Source organism: Myotis daubentonii, chromosome 3, assembly GCF_963259705.1.
Source record: "Myotis daubentonii chromosome 3, mMyoDau2.1, whole genome shotgun sequence".
Classification (NCBI taxonomy): Eukaryota; Metazoa; Chordata; class Mammalia; order Chiroptera; family Vespertilionidae; genus Myotis; species Myotis daubentonii.
Window position 1 is genome coordinate 76,038,165 of NC_081842.1, and position 27,369 is coordinate 76,065,533.

Here is a 27,369-nt window from a genome sequence, read left to right on the forward strand (position 1 = left end):
AAGCACTCTCTCCTGGGGAAAACACAATGGCATCTCACCTCTTGGTTTCTAAAGAGTATTGCTCTTATGACATACTTTCCTCTTTGGAGATTTTTTTTTCAATTTACTTCCTTTATCCAACCATCAAATTTGGAGGCCTTCAAGATTTGGGCCTAGTCTTACTTCACTTCTCTACCCTCTTATTAGACACTTACATTGACATTTACTTTTCAGTTAGCTCTTATGCACAGATGACTCACAGATTTATAACTCCAGACCAGATGCCTCCTCTGAGCATCAGATCTGAATGTCCCTTAGATATCACCAAAAGGACTCAAAGTCACCCCAAGCCAACATCTGCAAAATTAAAAAATAATCCTTTTCACCCTTGCAGATCTAGTCATCTATAACATTGCCAATTTCAGATAATTTAATTTCCACTTTCAGTGAATCTGTTCAGTTACACAAGACAAATCTCATAGTCACCCTTGAACGCCTCTCTTTCTCACTATCTTTATCCAAACTAAAAGAAACTTTGCCAATGTTACTTCTTAAATATTTCTCCACTCTGTCCATCTCTCTCTAACCTTCCCACTACTACTTTAGTCCAGGCTGCCACCATGTAAATCCTGATATTCTCCATCACAATAACCTCCTAACAAGTGTACCTTCATCTATTCTTGCTCTCTTCTTATCAAATCGATACACGGAGGCCAGAGTGATCATTTCGAAACACAGATCTGATGAAATCATGTGCATGGCTTAAGTCTGGTCAATATTTCCCCATTGATCATAAGATAGAGAATAAATTGTTTAGCAAGGCTTACACAGCTGCGATGGTTTGTCCCTACTGCTCAAGCCTCATTTTACAATGTGCTCTTCTTTGCTTGATCTACTTATGCTTCACTGTCTTTCTGCCACCTCTTTTGTAAGTGCCAGAACACGCTTTCTTCTTTTCTTGGGTAACTTCTAATCATTCTTATTACAGAGTGAGGCAAAAGTAGGTTTACAGTTGTGAGTATGTAAAACAGAATTTCTTCTTGTATGATTTATTAATTGTTGTATTATTTTTATACAAACAACTGTGAACCTACTTTTGCCTCACCTTGTATTTCAGTTCAATGGCCTTATCCTGAGGAAATCTTTACAGACCTCCCTGAGTAGCTCATATTATAACATACCAATTATCATTATAGTGTTAGCAATTTTACATATCCCCATGGTTACTTGCTCTTTCCCGCTATATGATAAGCCCTATGGACAGTTTTTACCTCTTTCATCATTGAGCCTTTGGTACTCAACATAGCCCTTGGCATCTGATAATGAATGCATATTTGCTAATGAATTAAGGAAGTTTGTAAGGTACTGTTATATATATATATATATATATATATATATATATATATATATATATATATATATATATATATATAGAGAGAGAGAGAGAGAGAGAGAGAGAGAGAGAGAGAGAGAAATTACATGCAAGTGTATTTAAACGAGTAGTGGGTTACTATCTTGGTGATTTTTTTTTCAGGAAGTCTTACATTGAGGATAGTTTATCCAATTTATAAAAATATCATTTTCTCCAGTAGAATGGGACCTAAGGTCTAGGAAACGATGTTCATGTGTGTATGCACAGAGTGGAATGCAGGGAGTGTGCTGTGTGAGCTAATTTCCCTAATGGTCCTATTTGATCCTAAATGTTAGCTGTCACTTTTGGTCATCTAGTTAAGTTTCTAAGTGTATTTGCTACACACACATCAAGTTGATTAGAGATGATTTGCTGATCTGTTTTACTTTAGGTAAATAGAAATCTACTGTTCCAAAACATGCAATTGAATCAATTTGGCAGATTGCTAAAAGAATACTTAACACATGTTCTGCAACCCAAGGGTATCCCATCTGAAGCTATAGCATCAGCCAAATTGAATTCTCAGAGAAAAGTGCAGGGAAAGCGGGTTCTATATTGGCTAGATTGGTATTAAATGTAAGACTTATAGGGAAGTGAGGAGTGAGACAAGAAATCAGCAAAAGAAAGACAGGGCTTCGTGGCTGCAACTGGAGATGGCTGTGGACTTTAAATATAAGGCCTAAGCATCCCATCAACAGTTCTGTAGATATTATTTTTATCCCTTTCTTATAAATTAGGAAACTGACATTTAGGAACTATCTCTAAAGAGGTGATATTCAGAGAATATTGGTGATACCCGACCCCTACACTTTATCTTTTAGTCTCAAATATCACTTTCTGAAAGAAATATTTCCTTTAACACTGAAACTATAGTAAGCACTATGCTAGAATTATCATTATTCATCTCTAAGTATTAGTTGAGTGTAAATTATTTAAAGACTCGGGTAATGTCTTCCTTGTTTAACATTTTTCCTCTTAGTAGAAACATTCTGGCCTTAAAGGCTATTGAATGAATGTCCAGAAATTACTTCACCTGAAAAAATTAGCTATGTTTCTGGCTTAAACCATATATCTTCTTTCATACCACGTGTTTTAAAATGTAGGTTTTATTATTATTCAGATATGGTGAGGCCAATAGCTCAGGAGACATTGCCATCTATACTAATAAAAGCCTATTTGATCATCACGCCCTCACGCTCTGATGCCCTCACATCGTAACAATCCATCACCATATGTGGTGATGCGGGACTGCATGTGCAGTGGGTGTGTGCAGGTGGGTGGGGATGCATGCACAGGAGGGTGTGCATGGGTGGGCAGAGACTTGATGCTGCATGCGCGGTGCTGAGGTGGGTCCTGGCTGCTCCGTGCGGTATGGAGGTGGGACCCTCAGTTCAAGCCTACCTCTTTGGGACAATCCATCGAGGAGCCCCAGATGGGTGGGCGGGATCTACCTCTTTGGGGAGAGTGATCACAGGGCTCCCACACTGTGAGAGGGCACAGGCCAGGCTGGGGGAATCCCCCCCCCACCCCACAGTGCACAAATTTTGGGCACCGGGCCTCTAGTTGAAGATAATTTGTTACAATTTCCAAGAAGAGGGGACCACGTAAGGAAGCACCAAGATCAGTGAGGAGGCTGAAGAAGTGAGGGGACATGTAGGAAAGAAGTTTTATGTGGTCTTCACAGAGAGCAAGGCAACACAGGAAATGCAAGCTTGAATATTCTCGGCAGGCTCTGAGGTACTTGGTACTGAGGTGGTCAGGGAAGAGGTATAGTGCTGCTGAGTGGGAGCCCTGTGAGAGCCCAGTAGAGATGGTGGAGGGGGGTCCCAATTGGTTGGGTTGCATATGAAAGAAATGCAGGAAGGCAAGTCCTTTACTATCTCTAAGAATTGACTAGCCCTGTGAGGTGCCCCTTCTCAAAGTCCATAAGGTCCTAGGTGTCAAAACATCAGAATAAAACAAAATGCATAATACACTGTGTCAAAGGAGTAATTCATTAAGAGAAAAAAAATTCAGCACTGAATTCAAGCTATTGCTCATTAAAGCAATAGTAAGGTCTTAGAGATCTCCCTTTTTACTGTCTTTTGAGAGTACCAAAACCAAATTTAAGTACCTTCAGGAAACAATTTCTCCTTTCTTCTCTGCCTTTATAATTTTTTTATATCATAACAACATATTGCATCAACATCATAGTTTAGATGAAGTTTATGTCTAGATGCGTAGCTCAATATTAACCTTGCCATTAAGTAAAGAGGGGCTCGGCAGAGGTTAGCATTTGGAGAAGTTGGGATTAGGTAACCTTCTAAGGAAGGATTGTGCTCATTCTAAAGAAGTAGTGCTCTGTCAGACTCCTTGCCATGAGAATTTTCAATGTAACACTAAGAATTTAAAAGATAAATTGCATTAGAGAATAAATCATTAGTAAATATTTACAGCAGTAGGTTCTTTTTCCCTGACTTGTATTCTCAGTAACAACATTATTGTCACTAAGCAAACATGTTCATGCTTCACATGATCTGAGGGATGACTGAGCTCTCTGAAAATTTTAAGCAATGTTTTCCACTTTATAAAAAATAACACAAAACCTCCCCTTTCTTTTGTCCTCTTGTACTTAGGTGACTGATATATAGAGTGTGTGAATTTATGCCTGAGTTTCTGTGCATTAGTGAATGAGGCAAGCATAAGACAACTGCCTGGATTTATATTTTTAGTTGTTTCTTAAACTTCAGAGGGAAATATGCTACCCTGATTTGCTGACCATTTCTGATATTTTGAAAAATGCATTCCAGGTGGAAACTTGCAGGGAAGAATTTTAGGCTGACACAGTTGGAAATGTTTAAACACTCAACACAATGGAGTTCACGAGGGAAAATCTGACAAACCTTTTACGTTAGTGGCAACATGAGGCTGTACTGAAATTACCAAACAGGCAGCAAGTGCCATACTAAAATCAGACTTGAAAACTGGGGGGAGAAAGCCTGTAGCCACTCTTAGAGAATGACTTTTCTAATTGTGTATTCCTAACTCAAGGGAGAACCTGATGATAATAGTATTTTCCTCTATTGTAGCCTACCCATTTAGTTTTCAAATAGCCATGTTAGTTCACATTGAGTTTAAAGCCTTGGAGTAGGGTAGTTAAAGGAAAAATGTAACATAAAGAGCCACTTTCACCAATTTAGGTTCCATGTCTTTGGTTCAGATGGCAGATGATGTTTGATTTATTTTCACAGATAGTGCCTGAAAAGCATATAAAAAATGACTTCCCATAATGAAATAAGAGGAAAGCAAAAAATGACCCTTTTTGGTATTTTTTTTTTTATATATAAGCAAGGATATTTCTGACAGGCAATAAAATAACAAAGGTACCATTCCAAGCATTGTTGATCTGTTAAGTTGAAGGTAGGAGAGCATACAGCCAGAAAAATCTTGCTTTAAAAACATTAAATCATCATACAAAAGGTCTAGAAACATCTATTCAGGATATAATGCATCTCGGATAGTTTTATTCATTCATGTATTTTAAAATATACATATTTAATGAAAGATTACTATGTACTATGTCCTGCTCTGAGGTATACAACAGAAGACAAAAATAGGACATATGTGTTATTGGCATACATTTAAAGATATTGCTCTCCCTCCTTTCATAATAACTTTATCAGCTGTAGAATGGAACCATTTTGTAAAATGGATATTTACTTCTTTGATCCTCCCTTTCATTAGGTTGAGTTTGTGTGTGTGAGTATGTGTGTGTGTGTGTGTGTGTGTGTGTGTGTGTGTGTATGTGTACATATGGATATGTCTAGTTGGGGGTGTGTGCAAGGAGTTTTATTTAATAACTATAGAATTTTTAACTACATATAACTAAAGAATTATATTTTCATGATGATGTGTCTTTTACATTTCAGTGATTCTCAAATATGGGTGGAGAGATTTAAAAGTTACTGATTCTTGGGTCTATCATCTGCCATCCCGAAAATTATATTTAATTGGTGTATTAGTTGAGCTTCTCCAGAAAAGCGGCCAATAGGGTGTGTGTGTGTTTAATATGAGGAATTGGCTCACCTCAATATGGAGACTGAGAAGTTCCATGATCTGGCCTTTATAGGCTGGAGACCCTATATCATTCCAGCCTGAGTCTAAGAGTGTAAATCCCAACCTCAGGACAGGAGAGAGTCATGTCTCAGCTCCAGCAAGCAGGCAGGGAGGAAGGGAATCCTCCCTTGTTTTGGTTTTTGTTCAATTAAGGCCCTTAACAGAGTGGATGATGCCCACCCTCATCCAGAAAGACCCTCACAGGCCCCATCAATTTGAACCTAAAATTAACTATCATGATTGGCCTGGGGCGCAGCCAAACATGAATAATTATAAAGCTCCCCTAGTATACCTCATAATTAGCCAAGGTTGGAATTCACCATTTTGAAACACTGATTCTCAAAGTGCAGTCCCTGCAGTTTCATCACCTGGGAACTTGTGAGAAATGAAAATACTAGGGTCTCATTCCAGACCTACTAAATCAGAGACTCTGGGGACAGGGCCTGTAATGTGTTTTTTGTCAAACCCTCTAGATGGGGATGGAAGTTAATTTGCATTTCTAATCAGTTCCCAGGTGATAATGCTGATTCTACCTACTAGTCCAAAGATAACACTTTGAGAACTATTGCTCCAAACCCAACTCCCATCTGATTCATTCATGACTTCTGCTCACATTTAATACAATGGAATTTTCAGGAAAATAAAAAGTAATAACTGGTAGAATTGGCTAATCAGATAATCAATATTTTATTTTCAATGTTATTCTCTTATCTGATGGTTTACTGTGGGGAGGAAAGGTCATTTTAGTTTGCAAATCAAGTTTAAAATTTTCCATTTATCTCCTATTATCACAGACATTTGACTTGGAACATGTTGGTTCAGTTGTCAATCCCTTGCTGGCAGGAATAACTAGCCAGGTGTTAGAGTCACTGAAAATGCACCTGAGTCAGGGCCTCCTTTTGTATTAGTCTTCAAGGTAAGGTAACTTCAAACTTTTGCCAGATATGCCGACCACCTGTGAAATATTTTATCAAACTGCTGATCCAGCTGCAGCCTCTTAGAGCTATAAATTCTCACTTCCTATGGGATGAGAGAGAGCTTTGGGTATCATGACAGTCTGATATGGGCCAAGTTAGAAAAAGGAAGTCACTGACTCAGGTCTGGCTGGCACAAACAATTTGTTTGTTTCTATTATCTCCATGACTAAAGCATTTGTTTTAATACCACCTTATTACACCAGTGGGATTGCCCTTTGCTCATGTGACATAAGATCAGATGTCTGGGTTAACGGACTCACATGCAGATGTCTAATATTAATGCACTGTGATTATTTCCCTTTTTATATTTCCCAGTGTCTGAGTGCTGGAGTATATGTCTGTGGAATTTGACAATACCTGTTTTGGCCCAGAAATGGTCATATGATTTCCCATTTATGTTACAGATAGTGGGGCTAAATAAAGGCCAAGAGAGAATTTATAAAAGAGTTCTGAAATCAGTTTTAAAACATAGCAACTCCTAAGAGAAGAGAAACTCAAAAAATTTTAGTCAAATAAATAATCGTAGATATCAACAAGCTCAAGAATGTGAAATATATCTGATCATCAGAATCACCCAGATGTAAAAAAAATTTTCCATGGGGTGAGGCTAAAATAGGTTCTACGTTATTCTGTTGACTCTGTCGCAAATCTTTCTCCCCTGTTATCCCACTACCACTTTGTGGTAGATCTTTTCTGAAGACCAAGGGATCTTTGCTTCAAAATAAACATATTTTTTTCCTACCACATTAAGTCTCTGAAAAATATAATAATTATTCCTGGTCAATAACAAAGACATGTTTTAAAAAAATTTATATGAGTTGAGACATTGATTCTGTCTAAGCTATAAGTAGCTATGTGACTTCGTTTATGACTTAACCTCTTTTAAACAGTCTTTCCTGGTAAAATAGAAATAGTAATTCCATAGGATCTTAAGGATAAAATGAGTTAAAGACTATCAAAATATTTTGAAAGTAATAAAATTTCAAAATATTTTGAAAGCAATATTTAAGAAATTTATTAGTAGTATTACTGAATCATATTCACCAAGCTTAAAAGATAGGGTTCACATTATTTATAGTATTGGGGAGATTTTAAAACAAATGGATTTTAGGAATCTTGATTTAGAGCTGTGAACAAAGCAAAATTATACAAAATAAAAGACAAAACATGCACAAATATTTTACTAAGAGGGGGTGGTACATAAATATCATGTGACTGTTTATTAATTCAATAAATATTTCCATATTGAATTCCTATTATGTGCCAGGCATCTACTGAAATGACCAATTAGTGACAAAGCAAGGGTATTTTTTTTTATTTTGTTTTATTTTTAAAATATATTTTTATTGATTTCAGAGAGGAAGGGAGAAGGAGAGAGAGAGAAACATCAATAAGAGAGAATTATAGACCGGCTGCCTCCTGCATGCCCCCTGGGTATTGAACCCACAACCCAGGCATGTACCCTTGAACTGAATCGAACCTGGCACCTTTCTGTCCACAGGTCAACTCTCTATCCACTGAGCTAAACCAGCTAGGACCGCCCTGACCGGTTTGACTCAGTGGATAGAGCATCAGCCTGCGGACTGAAGGGTCCCAGGTTCAATTCTGGTCAAGGGCATGTACCTTGGTTGTGGGCACATCCCCAGTAGGGGGTGTGCAGGGGGCAGCTGATCGATGTTTCTCTCTCATTGATGTTTCTAACTCTCTATCCCTCTCCCTTCTTCTCTGTAAAAAATCAATAAAATATATTTTTTAAAATAAATAAACCAGCTAGGGCCAAAGCAAGTTTTTTTTAATTGTTTTATTGCTTAAAGTATTACAAAGAGTATTATATATGTCTCCTTTTTTTTTTCTCCCCTTGACCCTCCCCTAGCCTCCCATGCCCCCCAGTGTCTTGTGTCCATTGGTTATACTCGTATGCATGCATACAAGTCCTTCGGTTGATCTCTTACCCACCCTCCACTCCCACATCCAAAGCAAGTTTTGATATTTGCCATCTATTACCACAGGAACAACTAAAAAAAAAATTAATTAAAGAACTCTGTTAGTTTTATGCCTTTTAAAGAAGAAATTCCAAGTTGCTCAGCATGGCATATAAGCATCTCACAATCTGGACCTCTACCTTCCTTTCTCATATCACATATCACAGGAAGTCATATATCACAGGAAGGAGCCAAGCTCAAGTCACACTGGCTTTTGAACTTTTACTTGGTTAAGGCACCTTTTCAGGCTTGTGATCATTTGCATAAAGACTGGCCCTATTTCTGGAAAACAAATTGCTATTAATATCCCTAAAATAAGTATATGTGAAGAACTTGTTTTTAAGTTCATAGAAACAAAATTGTTTACCTGAAATGCAGCTGAAGTTTGAGGATCCTTCAGAGCAGCTCCGCCAGCCTGCTAATTCATTTGGGAAACAAGTCAAAGCCAGGTCATACTCACACTCAGCTCAAAGGCAAATGTCTCTGGAAGACGTTTTCCCAGCAGACTCAGTCCACCCATAAGCCCCTATTAATACTGCTGTTAAAGAAAATGCGATGTTATTTAGTATTGTCTGCATATATTTCTCTTCTCTTTTAAGCATAAACTGAAAGTCAAGACTCTCACATAATCATCTCTCTATTCTTGTGCTTATTGTCATTTTTAGCATGTGGTAGGGGTTGAATAAATATGCGAGAAAGCAAGAAAAAGGGAATACAGGAAAGGGAAGGGAAGGGAAGGAAAGGGAAGGAAAGGAGACATCTTAAACCCAATACCCCCTTGTAACTCATATTGTGGCATTTGTAATCATCAACCAGGTGTTCCCATTGATGAGACTATGAATGTAAAGTATGTTTAGAAGTAAATAAACCTTTCCTCAGATAATGAAAGAAGAAAAGGTAAAGCCAGGTGACACACCTGAGTTTGAGGTCAGCACAGAGAGCTCAAGCTCATTGGGCATGGTGCCAAGGAGGAGCAAGGCAGTTGAGAGAGAGCCTCTGTTGGCTTCCAGGTGTGTTGTGTTTATACCCATTAATATAAGTGTGTTGACAGTCCCCAGAAGAAATAGGCAGGGAGCAGTTTCCAAATCTGGTCCTGGGAATTCCTATGAGAAAACTGTGGGCACTGAAGCTGGATGATGATGGCTTGAAAATGCTTGCAGATGTTTCAAGTTTCTTGATTCAGAATAATTGAGAGTCTCTTTGGGGGTTCAGAATCCCTGAGGTGGTCCCCCTACCAGAGGGTTTGTTTATGTTGAGGAGTTTAAATTGCTGAGCTGTTTGACGCTCTTTCCTACATGACTACTGTACTCACATAACATTGAGATTTTACTGAAAATTGAGTTGTCTTTATAAAAGTCTCAATGGTCTTCTCTCTTATAGTCTAGAGATTTCTCATTATCTTGGAAAAAACCTTCAGTTCAGAGGTCCCTGCCGGCAAGCTGGTAGTTGTGCAAATGTTCGCCTACGTAGGGGAGTGAAGATTATTATGCTTAGCAGTACCCATGGCTACTAGAAAAAACTTGCTGATAATAAATAGATATACAAAGCAAAACAAATACATTAGAGTTTTATGAAATAGTCATTATTTAAACAAGTATTTATTGAGAATCTATTTTTGTTTTGGGCACTGTTCTGTACCCTTGAGTGTTGCTGTGAGCAAAATAGGTAGGTTACTTATGAAGTTTACATAGTTGTAGTGTCCTAGTAAGATCATCCTATATAATAAAGAGGTAATATGCAAATTGACAGTCATGCCCTCGCACAAACACGTCCACCCCCATGTGCTCAAAAGATGGCTGCCTCCATGTGGTCACAAGATGGCCGGCAGGGGAGGGCAGTTAGGGGCAACCAGGTCTTCAGGGGAGGGCATTTAAGGGAGACTGGACTGGTAGGAGATGGCAGTTGCGGGGGGGGGGGAGGACCATGCCTGCAGGGGAGGGCACTTGGGGCCACCAGGCTGGCAGGAGAGGGCAGTTGGGGGTGACCAGGCCTGCAGGGATGGCAGTTAGGGGAGACCGGGCCGGCAGGGGAGGGCAGTTAAGGGAGAAGATATTATGTTTGCAAACTTGGAGAGAGAGTGTTCCAGATGGAGGGGCCATCAGTTGCAAAACTCAAAGACAGGAGTAAGCTCTGACTGTTCAGAGGATAGAAAAGTAACCAGTGAGGAAGGTAGAAAAGGTACAAGAGAAGGGAACCATGTATGTAGCACCTTTGTAGATAGTGATAGAAACAATTTTATTTTTCATGGAGAACTTTTGGATTTTAAGTAGACTAATGCTAGGGAAGAATTTATGTTAATGATTTTCAATTTGGCTGAGATGAAGAATGATAATTTTAAAAAATAATAATTGTTGCTAAGAGGAAACAGGAGTGTCTCACTGTGGAGGGATATTGAGTTGCAACTTGAAGACAGTGTAAGGGGTCAGTAGGTGAATAAAAGGGGAAAAGTTTGTTTGACTTTGGAGAAATGTGTATGCAGAGCCACAGAAGCATGTGGATGTCTGGATGTTTAATATGAATGTAAGTATACACTGGAAGTGGTCTGCAAAAATAATGTGGGTTTAGGTAAAAATAAATGGCTCATAAATATTGAGTCCTTATACTGGTAATGTGCCAGGCATTGGGTTTAACGATTTACTTTTGTTGATTGCAAACCCACTGCATTTCCTCTGGACATTTATTTTCCCATTCCCTGACTATTTCACATCTCATGCTCAGACTTTTCACATATCCTTTCTCCTCTGACTCATAACTGAGAATGTGTTCTTTATATTGATAAGAAAATGGAAGCAATTGGAAGTAAAATTCCACTTTCCTTTCAAGTAAGACCCACATTCTGCCCTCCTGATATTTGCTATGGATGACTTGTCTGTTCATATTCCAATCTAATAGTGACCTTTGCCCTTGTGCCCTGGATTCTGTCACCTTTTGTTTTCAAGGATTTGCTTCAGTCATAATTTTTTGATTTAATTCATTCTGTGATTTCTTCTCTACTCTATCATTTCATTCATTTAAAAACCATAGTGTAATATCTTTAATTATAGAAACAAAAACTTCTCGTGACTACTTCCTTTCTAGATTATACTACATTTCTCTACTTCCCTTTGGAGCAAAACTTATGAAAGGTGAGTCCAATCCCTATAGTTTCATTTTGTCTTGAAACCACATCAATCGGGCTTTTATCACCACTCCACAGAAACCATCCAAGGTCACTCATGTTCTCTGTGTGACAAAAAAAAAAGCTCATTATCAATTCTCTTACTCATCCTTTCCATTACACTTAACACAGTGGATAACTCTTTGAAGCTCTTTGTTCAGATGGCTTCTCTAAGACTCCACCTTCATCTAGTTTTCCTTAAGTCTCATTGGTCACTGCTTTTAACTTGCTGAACTTAGAGCTTCATCATTTCCTCAACTCTTGTCTTGTTCCAAGGCTCAATCCTGGGAACTTTGGCCTTCTAAATCTATATTCACTCCTTAAGTAATATTACTTTTCCCATGATTTAAATGCTATATTGATTCCAAATTTACATATCAAGGCCCCTTCATATCCTGCTACCCATATATCTTCTTAACATCTCAGGAATATCCTCATCCGTTATTTTAATTATACAACTGGTATCATAAATGTAACTATTTCTACCTTTAAACTGACTTAAAACCTATCCCACTCCCAGTATTTCACAAGTGAAAACGATCATACCCTTTACATTATTTTCACAATTGTACTAAAATATTATTTGTCTTAATCGTGCATCTTTGCTCACAGTTGTATTATGAAGTTTTCAGGGGCTATGTGGAAAATATAGCAGTGTGTTGCTTTTCAAGTTAAATAAATATATACTTGTGTATGATTTCATATTAAAAATTTCTTAGTTTTAAGTGATAAATGAGAATCAGACATTTTCTCAAAGGTTAAAAACAGTTATCATATGACCCAGGAATTGTGCTCTTAATTAATTTTATACCCAAGAGAAATGAAAACATATGTAAATACAAAAATATGTATATAAATATTTATAAAGGCATTATTCATAAAAGCCAAATGTTGGAAAAAAACACACAAATATCCATCAACTGATGAATGGATATAGTCATATAATAATGATATAGTCATATAATGAAATACTACTTAGCAATAAAAATAATGAAGTTTCGATACATGCTTCTGTATGGATAAACCTTGAAATATTTTAAGCAAAATAAGGTGATTCTTAGATTCCTCCTGACTAAACTAGAAGTTAAATAAGGAATGGCCTCAAAGATTAAACAAATAGAGACAAAATAAAAACAAATTAGTGTAGATCATATAATGTATGATTCAGTTCATATAAAATATCCAGATATCCTGAATAGACAAATTTGTATAGACAAAAAGTAGATTAGTGGTTGCTGCAAGTCATCTCGGAAGGATGAAAGTGACTGATAATGGATACAAATTTATTTTGACAGTGATGAAGATATTTTAAAATTATATTCACATAGTCTGAATAGTCAAAAACTATTTAAATATATACTTCAAATAGGCAATTTTTTGCATGTGAATTAAATCTCAATAAAGTTTTGTGTGTACTGTTTAAATAAAGGTTTAAATATTTCTTTTCAGTCTGGACATGTACTATACTAGAAAGACAAAGCCATATAAATAAAATCCCTACAGTTCTAAATAATTTTTAAGAGTTTAATTTTAAATTTTGATAACCCTTGTCCTAATATAAAAAAGAATCTCTTAATTGGTTTGATGTTTTTGTTCTAACTCATGAAAGTCTACTCTCATAAATTATTAACCAGAGCAATATTTTAAAAATATGATAATCATATCACTCTGCTATTTAAAAAACTTGAAGAAACTTTTGTGAGTTGAAACAAATCTTACAGTCCTCATCATGACCTATAATATCTTGAAGGTTCCTTTTCTTATTACCTTCTCAATCTTATCTTTATCAATAACTGTGTTCTAGCCATACTGGCACTTTTACTGTATCACAAATATATCAAGCGTGATCTCACCATGAGACTTTTGAATTTTTTTTCTTTTCCTGGTTCCACTGGAGATCTTTATCCCAGTTGTCTTCTTACTTTATTCATACCACTGTTCAAATGCCACTTCTTCATATAGTCCTTTCCTGCTATCCCTATTCCAGGTAGCACCTTCTACCTCTCTAGCATCCTCCATTTCTCTTGATATCATTTCTCTGTACTTTTGAACTGCCCATGTGCACAGCAGGTCATAATTACCAAAGCAATAATTCCCCACCTCACCATCAGCATCCCCCAACCAGTGACTAATGGGAGTTGATATTAAAAAACAAAAAAAGTTCAGCTTCCTTGAGCCATATGTAGGTTTGTTCTTGAGGCATAATGCCCTTCACTGTCCGCCATAGTTTCCCAGAAGGCTTAAGCTCTAGTGACCCACCATGGAAACTTACATGACAACACACATGTTATTACCTGATTTTCCTTTGCAGTCTCATTTCTCCACTTGTTTAAAAGTATTTTCTGGTATTGCTTCCTTTACGTATTACTTACATTCAAATATTTGTCACTTATGACTACCAGACTTTATATTATGTTTAGTGTATTTTTTATATGCACTGCTCTATTTTCTCTTTCATCCACTAAAATGTAAATGCTGAAAAGGTAAGGATCTTGTTTTGCTCACTGTGCCCATAGTCCCTCGACCAATGCCTTGTACAAAGTTGGCACTCAATAAATATTCATTGAATGTAAGAATGCATGATTGTAAGATATATATTTATTATAATAATCCTGTGATGCAGGTGCTATTTTTATTATTTTAATATTGTAGACAATGAAAACAAGACTTCAAAAGGTTAACTAAATTGCCGAGGTTGGACAGTATATGGAGAGGCACGTCTCTAACCTACCTGTCTGGTATCAAAGCCCATACTTTAAACAACATTCATAACAGTCTAAACTCAGCTTTGAGATCTAAGCTAAATGGTCTGAACATAAATAGCAACAAATGGTCTTACAGTGAACAACTCAGTATTCTTAGATTAAGCTAGAGGGTAAGTAAGGGAAAGCTTCAAAGCTTAGGCAAATATAGAGACAAAATAAAAACAAATTAGTATAGATTCTTCTGAAGTTCTAAGCCCTTCCTTTTTAAATTTTGTTTGTGTATTTGGATTAATTGCCTCTCATTCTCATGGACAATTACTGTGGTCACTTGTGTCAAAAGTAAACTTTACACACCCTTTGATTCTCTGCGTTCCTTAGTTAAGGATTAAGCACTGTGTCAAGCTACTGCCTTGCTCTAGCATTAGGCTTTAAATTCCAGAGTAAATCCATGGTCTTCTAGGTCTTGGTCCTTTCTCCAAAGTCCAGGAGAGCTTATTCAGAAGAGTAGCCAACACTATTCTCAAAATGTGGCCAATAAATGGAATTACTCAAATGTAATGATCTTTGATATTTTTGCTATTCATTTATCAAATACACACCAACAGTGTTCTAAAACATCAGAACAGGAAGAAAAAAGAGAGAGAGAGAGAAATTATGGGTGTCTAATGGTTTCTGCTTATTGTTTCTACTTTATTTTCTTCAAGTCTTATTGGGCAATTAATGAACTCATTTGGCAAATGGAACAGAAGTGAGGCATTAGAAGCCTTCTAAAATAAATTATTTTATTAACTGCAACTATGTCTACAAACAAGGAAATAGAAAAATGCTTCTTCACAAAATTAATCAGGAATTTGTGACCTTTTTTAACAAATTATTTTAGAATAGAACAAAGTACAGTTTTCCTGTCATAGGGTTTCGAAAGATGAATGAGACTTATCATGAAAGTTTAAGACAAAGCAAGGTGTCAGTATTTAAGAAGATAGCAATAGGAACAAGTGGAATAAGATGTGGGATTGGATAAAGGGACAGCAGAGACAGTTAGTTACATAAGTCAATGTTTTTGCCAGATAATTGCTATTTCAATGTTTATAGAGTCCGGAATTTGCAAACTTATCAAAGGAAAATCTCACTGAAAGAACATTTTTACACAAAACAAAAAAGCAAGGGAATTTGATATAAAACTTGATTTGACTTTCTGCTCTATTATGATCTCCAAGTTTGTGAAAATATCTGCATTGCCAGTGTTACAATAGTTTCCTGAAGTGTCCAAAGATATCACTTAGGAGTTGACTTAAGGTTCTTTAAAATACAATCCTAATCCCCATTTACCATTGTATTTTCAGCATTTAGCAGAGCTGGATGATTGAAAAATTGCATACATTAACATAAGATACCTATCTTATCTATCTATGTATTTATCATTCTATCTACTTCACAGTGTTATTTCTATATTAGTATTTATCTAAAGGGATATTAACAAAATAATCTTTTAATTCATTGATGTAATTAAAAAAACAAGTAACTTACCTGATTAATGAGTTTTATTTTGTTCAAAAATTTACTGCCATGGCCATTATGAATATACTAGAGGCCCGGTGCATGAAATTTGTGCACTAGGGGGTGTGGTGTCCCTCAGCTCAAGCTGCACCCTATCCAATCTGGGACCCCTCAGGGGATGTCCAACTGCCGGTTTACATCCGGCAGTCGGACATCCCTCGTACAATCCAGACTGCTGACTCCCAACCGCTCGTCTGCCTGCCTGCCTGATCAGCCCCTAACCACTCCCCTGCCAGCCTGATCCTTGCCTCACTGCTCTCCTGACAGCCCAATTCCCCCAATTGCCCTCCCCTGCCAGCCTGGTCCCCCCAACTCCCCTCCCCTGCAGGCCTGGTCCCCCCCAACTGCCCTCCCCTGTAGGCCTTGTCCCCCCCAACTGCCCTCCTCTGATGGCCTGGCCACCTCTAACTGCCCTCCCCTGTAGGCCTTGTCCCCCCCAACTGCCCTCCTCTGATGGCCTGGCCACCTCTAACTGCCCTCCCCTGCTGGCCAACTTGTGGTGGCCATCTTGTGCCCACATGGGGGTGGCCATCTTGTGTGAGGGTGTGGCATTCAATTTGCATATTACCTATTTATTATATAGGATGATAGTGAAAGAAGGGAAGAGTGGTCTGATGGTACCAAGTGCAGATATGTGGCTACATAAGAGAACTATAAATGACCATGCTGGGTTGCAGAAAATGTTTCAGGACTCCCCTTATGAAAAAGGCAATAGTTTTTATGGAAGAATTCAAGTATGGGACTAAGAAGGTATTTATTCCTTCTCTTCTCCCAACAAAGAACTTCTCACCTTGAAGGGATTTGGCTCATGCTTGAAATGAAGAAACTGACAGAGAATAACTAGTGGCTTTTAGAGGTTATCACAGATCAGTTTTGTTTTTCTTCTTTCACTCCTTGGAGAGCAATGGAAAACATTTTGTCATTTTTTGATAGTTGGTCTCTTCATGGGTAGTTTCATGACACTGCATATCCTGACCAAAATCCCCCATGGTGAACTGAGCAGGAAATTTTAGTGTGATGTAAATCAATGGCTACTAGGGGACAAAGAGAACATAAAAGCAGAGACTATATGTATCTCCAGACCCCAAATGGTAATAAATATATTTTTTTATATAATTTTACACATGACAATCCAAGAGGAATAAAATTAGTTGTAAGGAGAAATGTTTTCTTTCCTTACCCTGCCTTTAGTTCTCCCTATCATTATTCTATTATGTATTAAAATAAACAAAATATTAGACATAGAGATCTACTCTTTACTAAGTTGTTAAATTTGCCATCTAACACCTTTATACAAATTCAATCAGAATCTTTCAGATTTAAAATATTATTATGTACTAGGGGCCCGGTGCACGAAATTTGTGCACTGGGTGGGGGCGGGGGAGTGTTCCTCAGCCCAGCCTGCGCCCTCTCACATACTGGGAGCCCTCAGGCATTGACCCCCATCACCCTCCAATTGCAGGATCGGCCCCTTGCCCAGGCCTGACACCTCTGCCAGAGGCATCAGGCCTGGGCAGGGGACCCTCATTTCCCCCATCACTGGTTCTGCCCCCAGCCCAGGCCTGATGCCTCTGGCCCAGGCGTCAGGCCTGAGCAGGGGACCCCCAGACCCCTCCGATTGCTGGCTCTGCCCCTGGCCCAGGCCGGATGCCTCTGGCCCAGGATTCAAGCCTGGGCAGGGGACCCCCCTCTCCCCCCCATCACCGGCTCCATCCTTGCCCAGGCCTGATGCCTCGGCCAGAGGTGTTGACCCCCATCACCCTCCCATCACCTGATCGGCCCCTTGCCCAGGCCTGACGCTTCCGCCAGAGGTGTCAGGCTTGGCCAGGGGACCCCCATCTCCCCCCAATCACTGGCTCTGACCCCCGCCCAGGCCCGATGCCTCTGGCCCAGGAATCATGCCTAGGCAGGGGACCCCCATCTCCCGCTGATCGCTTGCTCCACCCCCCCCCCCGCCCAAGCCTGACGCCTCTGACCCAGGCTTCAGGCCTGGGCAAGGGGACCATCATATCCCCCCAATCCCTGGCTCCGCCCCCCACCCAGGCCTGATGCCTCTGGCCCAGGCATCAGGCCTGGTTAGGGGACCCCCAGCCCCCTCCGATTGCTGGCTCCACCCCCTGCCTAGGCCTGATGCCTCGGCCAGAGGAGTTGACCCTCATCACCCTCCGATCGCCTGATCACCGGATCGGCCCCTCGCCCAGGCCTGAGGACTCCGGCAGAGGTGTCAGGCCTGGGCAGGGGACCCCCAGCTCCCCTTGGTCACAGGCTCCGCCCCTGCCCAGGCCTAACGCCTCTGGCCTAGGCGTCCTGCCTGGGCAGTGGGGACCCGCAGCTGCAGCGGCCCCGCGATTGCGGGCTCCGCTTTAGGCTCAGGCAAGGGACCCCTAGCTCCCGGGACTGCCAGCTTCGACCGTGCCCAGCTCCCATCGCTGGCTCCACCCCTACTTCCTGCTATCACTGGCCAGGGCGGCAAAGGCGCCCAATTTTCCGATCATGGCTGGGGGGCAGGGCAAAGGCGGCCCCCAGGGCTGCCTTTGCCCTGCCCCCTGGCTCTTAGCTACCCCCTTGGTTTCCGATCACTGTCAGTGGCAGGGGGCTTCTTCCTGCTTTCCCTTTCGTCTCCCTGCATTGTGCCTACATATGCAAATTAACTGCCATCTTTGTTGGTAGTTAACCACCATCTTAGGTGGCAGTTAATTTGCATATCGCCCTGATTAGCCAATGAAAAGGGTAGCGGTCGTACGCCAATTACCATGTTTCTCTTTTATTAATGTAGATTATATTGCATATACTGTATGTATTTATTATTAGTATGTAAAATGATGATGATGATGATGATGATGATGATGATGATGATGATGGTAATGTTGCTTCTATAGAGTTTGGTATCCAAATTTTCATAACTGAAAACAATAGCACAGTATCCTCAATCCAGTCTACTAAGGCATTCACAGGCTTAGAGCTTCCTGTCTTTGATGGATCAGCAGCAAAGCAAAAGCAGGAACCAGGCAGAGGTACCTTCTTTTCTTTCTGTCCTTACTAAAGGAGGTATTGTACTGAAATATCTAGAGCTCAGGAAGAACTCCACATTTTGTGGCTGGAGGGTTTGGGCTTGAAATCCTTTCATTAGATGAGACAAATAAGATTTTATTGAGCCACTAGGGAGGTACAAGCTCTCTGAGCCAGACAAGAATGTTGGAATGTAAGAGGCTGTGCATTATAATTTAGCTACACAATGAGCATGATATGACAGGCTCAGAAATGATAGCAAAGGTGATACTAGATAATTATAATTATAAAGATAATCTATAATATTGAGGTTATTCTTTTTTTAATACCATGAATGACCCTTGTTATCTGATGTTATATTTTTGTATGATGGGAGAACAGATCAAACTTTTCATGCTTTTGAAAATAAAATGTTAGCTTCATCAATATTTTTGAACCATGACACAATATTTATTTTGTTGATAATTTATTATTTGAAGCAGAATAAAATAATGTACTACGGTGATATGTGATCAGAACTGTATTCTCTTGATGAGTAGAGAATTATGCTTGAAATGTTAAGCCATTGTACTTGAAATGTTTTTAAAATACGTGTAATGAAAGCACAGAAAAGTGTAGACGTTTCTGATTTTAATTTTATAAATGTGGTGGAGTTATAGCAGGTGTTGCTATGCATGCATTAACTTGTTTCTCCATTCACCCCTCCCAGCCTTACTTTCTCCCGAACTCACTGCCTTTCCACACATCCATGTTTCCTCAGCCTGATCATTAAACTTTTATTTAAAAAGCACACTCAGTTTAACTTTGCCATTAATATTTTACAAGTGCAGAGTTAATGTTTAACAAAATGGATATATTTTAATTTCTAAAAGGCATTTCTTAGTGGCCGTGATCTGATCACACCTCTCTTAAACTAGTCAGAAGCAACGATTAACCACATTTTCCTCAACATTTTCAAGGATACAGATACTTACTAATTCTCTCTCTCTCTCTCTCTCTCTCTCTCTCTCTCTCTCTCTCTCTCATCTCTTTTATCTGTGTCACTTGACTTTTACAATACTATGTCTGTTCTGAAAAGACCTGGTGTTTTCTGCAATAACCTCACCAACTTGAACTGCCCAAACAATGCATAGAAACACTTTTCAATGCTGGAATCTACTGAAAACCTGTTTTTAATTTGAAGAACATATTGTGTCTAAATCTCCAACATAAAGGTCATTTGTGTATGGTTATTTCAAAGCAAGGCTAGGTGATGGCAGATTAATTTCATGACAAGCAACAACACTAATTATAGCTTTCTGTTCATTTACTCTGATATATAAATACAAGGTCTGACACCATCTAAGAAGTTCCTGGGACTTTTCCTTCTCTAGATGAAAGGTGTTATCTAAATCCTTTAGAGTGCTTGGTTATAATTACTGAGTTTGTTTGCTGGCGAGATAATTGCATGGCTTGTTGCCTGATCCACTCACAATAAGAAAGAGGTAGACCTTAATCTTGCTAAATCACTCACCTGCTCAAATTAGAGTATGACCAAAGGTAGGGACTTGAAGGCAAAAGCCAGAGAACTTGACGTGGTGCCACCACCCTGGCATCATCTTTTACTGAAGACAAGGCCCCACAATGTCTTTCAGTGAATATGACAGATGCATTCACCTGAAGCTGTTATCCAGCTGAATTCAGAACACTTGTCAGAAGCTAGACATTTTTATAAGATGAGATCATCAGAAAGACAAACAAACGTACTAGGCAACTCTGTCCAAGGGCAATAAGAATGAATCTTACTCCTACTGATCTGTGTGGGATTGGAACATGAGCTACGTTATAGGTTGGACATCTGTTCTCTATGAAACTGTGGATGGTTGCTTTGAGATTACGCATTGAAGACAGAATTAAGGATTTTTCCTCATAGAAATGCATTTTGATTGTCCATTTTGTTCTTTAAACCTTCTATAGCAATTCTCTCTCTCTTTTTTTATGTCTGATCAAGACTTCTTTGGAATGCAATGGGAAAACTTACTGACAAAGAAAGGCTTCAGTAAGAAAGAAGCTACTCAGCAAGAGATGGGAAAGCTTCACTGTGGTAGGGAGTGTGGGCTTTTGAACAGTAACCTGTTCTCCTTATTCCAACGTCTTTACTGACGGTTTTGGGGTGTGCCTACTAGGGGAATAATGTTCCTCCCTGACGGTTATGTGTGGAAAAAAAGAGATTCTTTGTTTGTAGTTCTGCTCTGTTTGAACTACAGTAATATAAAAGCAAGTCCCTGCCAAATCTCTGTGAGAGGGTTGGGAGTATATTGGAAACAGGTTGGAGGTGGGTGAGTGAAGGGAGGGGGTGGAAGCTGATAGGTAAGCTTGTGTGTGTTTCAGACCCAACAGCAGGTTTTGCGAGTTCTGACACTGGTAATGAGTTTGTTCTCTGAAAGAAGTCTGGGCCTCTGTGTGGATAAAACAAACATTTTTAAATTGAAACTCATAAAGGAATGAAAGAGTCAAAACATTCTTATTTATTCTCTCTGTGAGGGGTAGGTGGAAGGCTTTGGTGTCTGACAGGTGCAGCTTATGAGTAACCTGGACAGCAGCCAGAAGGTCTTGTAAGAACAGACCTAGAAGACCACACCTGTTGATTGAAAACACTGCCCTCTAACACCACAGGCAAAATTGTGTGAAATGCCACCCCTAGTTCCCACATTCCACACTGGCTGATTTTCATTAAATGAAAGTTAATACTATGTAGTTCCAAATCCTGGAGTGTTCCGATGGACCCAGAATGTACCAAATTTCATTTGCTAAGAGCATGGCCTTGCCTGGAGTGAAAAGGTTCATTTTTCATTTTCATCCTACTGTTGCTGAAGAATGACTTTAGATGTCCTTTAGTGTCCTTTGCCGGACGTTTAGTTAATCTACTTGCTTCCTAGACTTCAATTTGTTTGTTCAGCATGGCTTTCTACAGCTAAGAGCATTATGAAAGTCCACTAGAGGTCACACGCCTAAAGGGTGAATGAAATAAGGCTTCAGGAGAGGCTCTTGGGAAAAAATTCTCAACATCTAATGTGAAATAGAAGATAGAAAGGGGCTAAAATAAAAAACAAGAGAATCTATCTGATGGGGGGGCAGGAAGAGAAAGGGGAGAATCTGTGTGATGATTTCAGAACAGTCTGCTGACAAGACCATTTATTGGTAACCCTTGATTGAACAAAATTTGAGCTAATGACCTATCTGTAGATGCCTCTCTGATTTTCATTCTGGTTTCTTTTCCTTTCTTCGAATTGTTATGTATATCAGTTTTAAAAGCCATCTATCTAAGTTACCCATCTGTGAAGATTAAGATGGAAAAGAACATAATCAAGTCATCTCTCACGTCTTTGGAGGTACTGGTCTGTGAACTTTGCCCCCTCCTCCCCAATGATGCTAGAAGTTCAAGATTTCAGATCTTGCATGGTTTTTCTGGGTATTCACCCACATTATTGGGTTTGTTTTGCAGTTTATCTTCCTCCCCAGTGCTGTCTTGTGAGAGTGATGCGGTTCTGTCCATATCACTGATTTCTCTATGTTAGCACTAGAACATCAGCTACTGGAACCAGCATGGGGAACACTGGCTCCTCACTTCGTAAATAAAATGCCTTAGATGGAAGAATGAAGAATTTGAAACAATGGAGTCTTGGCCAAATCTATACTACATGTCTATGTACATATGGAATATTAATTATTCCCTCCCTCCTCACTGCCTCTCTCTTCTATATGTAACCCCCAGGTCCACACATTTGAAGAACAAGGATTTGATTTAAGGTACTTGATGAGAGGGTGATTCATTTAATTTCTCCCCTCCCCAGTGGGAAAAACAGGATAAGCCATTATTATATACAAAGCAGCTGCTAAGAAAGTTGAGAGAGGCATAAAAATCTAGATTATCTGTCTTCTGTAATTAATTTTCTTTTCCTTCATTCTTTTTTTCTCCAGGCCTGTCCCAGATGACTCCTAAGTTCCCATGAGCATATTTTACACATCATCCTGAATAGTAGCTCCAAGATGAACAGAGGCAGTAATTAGAAACCTTTAACTCAAGGGGATTATATTATTTCCTCCTTAAGGAACATTTGAGAGAGAGTGTTTTTATCAAAAATTTTCATAGGATTTGACCTATTACTCTTACCAGGAACCTATATGTCATTTATAGCATAATGCACATAGCTTCTAGTATCTTTCTCTTCAAACAGCTTACCCCCAGCCACAAATACCACCATTACATGCCCCTCTACCCTACCCTGGAACACATCCCTTACCTCAATATAATTTGTATTGATTGGTTATAGAAACCCTATGCTGCTTTGGGCTCCATGTGGAACATATGTGTTGATTAGTGACAAGGATAAATGCTAGGTTTCAGTTTGCTTCTGTCTTATGAACAAGTATGATTCCATTTACATTCATATATTCCTGCATCTGTGTGATATTATTTTATAAGCAGATACTTAATGGATTCTCTGAGAGAGAGAAAAGAAAATAAGAACTAAGGAATTGTCAGAGACAAAATAATCCCCCTCTTTCTCTGTTCTTTAATAGAGTAACCAGATATGGACTAATTTAGAGAACCTTCAAAAACATATATTTTTAGTGCGAATGGTCAAGGTTATCAATGATTTTTATAAGTATAAAAAGAAGAAACAGAACCATTTAAATTTTCCTGATATAGAAATATTGACATTTCTATCTGTGTAGACCAGCGGGGTGTTAACACTTGATCAGTATCCTCTTGGTATTTTCTTTGTGACTTGTGGAGATCAAGTGACTTAACTCCCCCTGCTGGAAGATGAAGCATTACATTGCTTTGACTTTGGCAAGCCGGCATCACGAAAAGAACAGCAACATAAAAGCCTGGAGAGTCTGGGTAAGTTCTTCGTTTTGCCACTTTCTGGCCATGGTAGTTACCTCTGAACAAGAGGCTTAAGTTTTCTGGCCTGCAACTTCATCACCTATAAAACAAAAATGTGGCTTGAGCTGATGATCTCAAATGACCCTGCATTCTTAGTTTCCTTAAATTCAGATTTATTTGCATTAAGATATCTAGACCAGGTTCCCTGTATTCACATTGGCTATAGTGATGCATACTGTAATATATTCTGACCTGGTTCATTACTAATGTGCATACACAAACTGACACTATTTTTCTTATCACTCATCCTGTTTCTTCCACTTATGAGTGTTACTTGAGGCAAAAACTTTATTATTTTAATCTCATTTTCCTACTGAGACAGAAGAGATGATAGTGCCTCCCCTCAGAATAGTTTTACAGTTTAAATAGCATCTTAACAATACTAGGAGGTCTCTTTTTTGGTGACTATGAGTACCTGGGGTTCTACAGGGATGTGGGAATGACACAGTTTGAATTATGTGAGAGTTTGTTTATATTAACTAATGTCAACAATATGGAGCAATGTTGTGAATAATCCAAACTCACATAAACAAAAATAATTAAGTAATGATGAAAGAAAAAGGTGCTTCTCATTTCAACACATTGTAATTCTTTCCTTATAACAACCCTCTTTCATACCATGGCAACTCAAATCACACAGACACAAACACCCATATGCACCCATATGCACACATACTTCTACAGAAATAACACAACCTTGTCCCTAGTTCAGACCTTGAGGCCTTGACTTATATTTTGTCTGTGAACACCCAGCTTCTCAGGATGTCCAGGGCTCACAAGCCAACACTGGAAACTTAGATGGAGCGATATATAATTTCACATCTTGGCATCAGGACTGTTGTTTGTGTTTTTCTCCCTCGCCAAGATCAGATGAAGACCGAAACCACATAGATCTTCTATGTTAAGTAAAGAAAATGTCAAAGACTATTGATCAAAGATAAAAAAGAATACTTAGTTGTACAGGTTGGTCTTGTTTAAAGTGACCAAAGGGGAAAAAATATTAACTCGGATTGGATTTGGCTTTAGGTCCCTAGCCCTTAAGAATAGAGTCAAGCCCTAGCTGGTTTTGCTCAGTGGATAGAGCGACAGCCTGCTGACTGAAGGGTCCCAGGTTCACTTCCGGTCAAGGGCACATGCCTGGGTTTCAGACTCGATCCCTAGTAGGGGGTGTGCAAGAGGCAGCTGATCAATCATTCTCTTTCATCATCGATGTTTCTATCTCTCCCTTTCCCTTCTTCTCTGAAATCAATAAAAATATATTAAAAAAAGAGAATAAAGTCAAGAAAGACTCCTTTAATTCCTCCCAAGTAGTATTAAGTCCTCTCATGCTCTTATTATTTCTTGTTTTTTTGATCTGTCTTCTTATTTGTCTTAATAATTTATCCCTTCTTGTACTACTTCTGACCTTTTCACCCTTCTGCTAGTGTGTTATTTAATCTATAATATTTTCACTTTTTTACATATCCCATTTTCCAAGGACCATATACCCTGGTATCAATTATTTTTGGCACTAGACATTTAATAGTTATTTACATCCACTTAAATGAAAGATCATCACATTTCTTCCACTTACATGTATAAGAAAAGTAAGTTTTATACTAGGGTGTTAATCAAAATAGGGATTTGGCATTTAAGGTGACAAGGAAGCTATACTTTTTCTAACCTGGAAAAATTGGAAAAACTTTTTTCCAAAGCTACAACTATTTATTTTTCAGAAATGGTACATTTCCCAGACCTAAAAAGAGTTTAGGCAGCAAGCTTGGGGTAAATAAGGAAGTTAATCTTGTTTTTCTGTACTCTGTGTTCCTAATGTCCCCTCCTACCCTGTCTGTTGAAGTGTAAGAGTTATAAAGATAAGATAAACTGAATCTAATTTTGTTTCAAGTCTTTACATCATATTATAAAATCAGTAAGAGAGTTGATAAATTTTACCCTGAGTACTAGTGCTTATAGGTCTGTTATTCTTCTGTTTTCAATGGTGATCATTTTAAAGGACTACAGAAAGCTGGGGTTGGTTATCCTGAAGTCCAGAGTAAATGTTTCTGGACTTTATTATGGTCTGTGGTACAAATAACATTTGTATATGTCATATCTGTATATATCTGAACCAAGCTGTGTGTAGAGAGGTGGGTATAACTATTTTTACAGAAAATAATTTTTACAATTAAAATTTACATTTTAACATGAGAAATGTAAGTCTTAATAAATAGCAGAAAAGCCATAAATGCTTCTTTTGAGTGCAACTGCGCACTCACTTAAAAATAATTTGCACCTTTTTTATATAATTGGGATAAGTGTCCCCCAATTTTGAAGAATTAAAATAAAAACTCATGAGACTTTCAGTAAGGAGAAAATTATTTTATATTTCAACAGGGTTCATTTTAGTCAAATTCAAAATAAATCTTTCCTAAGTGCTTGAGGACATTTCCTTTATTTTACTTGTATCTTCAATTTAGTGAGAATATGACAGCTATGACTTTAGAGATAATTTACAAATTGTAAGTTCATGGAATGAAAGTTACTTCCATATATATAAATTGCTATGCCCAAATAATATAATTATAATTATTTGATGTTAAAAATTAATTATATTATAATTTGAAAAGTTAATAATGATAATAACAGTTAGAACATGAACCGATATAGGTTGATGGAGACTGGAATCCAAAAGTAAATATCTCAACAATTTAGGTAAAAGATTCTGATAATATATTCAACCTGTCCTAACATCTGGAATACATTTTCAACATTTGCATTAGTGAAACCACTAATAGATTCTGACAGAGTTTTCCTAGCTTTATTTCTAAGCATTTATTGCAACACAGTTAAAATAGTCTCCATGTGTACCCAGTTCATCCTTGCTATGTTTTGTAAAGCATAGCTTTGTGTAAGCCACTGAAGATATGGGCTCATTATAGCTTTCAGAATATGTTCTACTCTAATTCCAATTCCTACTCTTCATTATAAAGTTAAAAACACATGTTAGTACTACATTTCCATTTTAGAATTGATCTAAAATATCCTGTATCCCCCTTCAAATTATTTACTTCTTTTTGTCAAAACACACCATGTTATGTTTTATTTCATATTGTATAAAATGTATACAACAAAAATATTTTTCCTATTACAGAAGTATGACAACCACTTTTAAATATTCTGAAAATACTTCAAAGGATATTGTTAGCATGAGTATATTGTCTTCCTTTGATTATACATAAAATATAATATCTTTATCACACTTAGAGTATTTTATAAAGCTGTGTCATAGCATGCATTTTCCCCAGGATGTTATCATATACAACACCCTATGGCAAAACTTTGCTTCAATTCCATCACTTGAAAGGCTGTATATTATTTCATTTACAAACATACATGATTTATTGAACTCACCTCCTTTGGATTGGCATTGAGATTGTTTTCACTATGTTGCTAATGTAAATTGTCCTATAACGAATGAATATCCCTTACATGTGTCTCTGTACACTTAACTGATGATTATATGCATAATGACCTAAAAAGGGTGTTGCTGAGTTGGACAATTTAAGCATTTCTGATTTATAAGAT